The sequence below is a fragment of the Sus scrofa genome, chromosome 7 (genome assembly GCF_000003025.6).
Source record: "Sus scrofa isolate TJ Tabasco breed Duroc chromosome 7, Sscrofa11.1, whole genome shotgun sequence".
Taxonomy (NCBI): Eukaryota; Metazoa; Chordata; class Mammalia; order Artiodactyla; family Suidae; genus Sus; species Sus scrofa.
In genome coordinates, this window is record NC_010449.5 from 63,867,417 (window position 1) to 63,867,929 (window position 513).

Consider the following 513-nt stretch of genomic DNA (forward strand, 5'->3'; position numbering starts at 1 on the left):
GCACTGTTGAAAATTAACCAGTATTTTCATCCTTTGAGTACCCAATAGAGCATATTTTGGCTTCTGTAGCTGGTGGTTATCGAAGGCGGCTCAGCTTATACCAGGGGTGCCAGCCCCCTCCGTGGACTGCCCCCTCCTCGACAGCACACCACCCTCCTAATTCCTCCTCATTTTACATCCAAGCCTTCCTTCTACCTTCACAAAGAAAAATCCACTCCCAGAAGTAAGTAGTATAGGCTTCCAACAAGATTATAATGTGGCCTATAGGAGCAGTGTTGGAAACCAGCCTCTTTGTGGGTCCATTTAGCAAGATACTGTATACAGGCATTAAAAGTCAGAGAATTATACTATCTATTTAGTCCTGCTGCATGCTAAGTGACCTGTAATTGTGTACATGGAGGAAGAGCCAGTAAATCCGTCATCCTGCGAAGGCTGGAAGCACTTTGTCGCTGGAAGCCTAAAGCAGGATTTGAACAAATAATGAGCAACCAATGCAGCACCTGCCTCTCACAA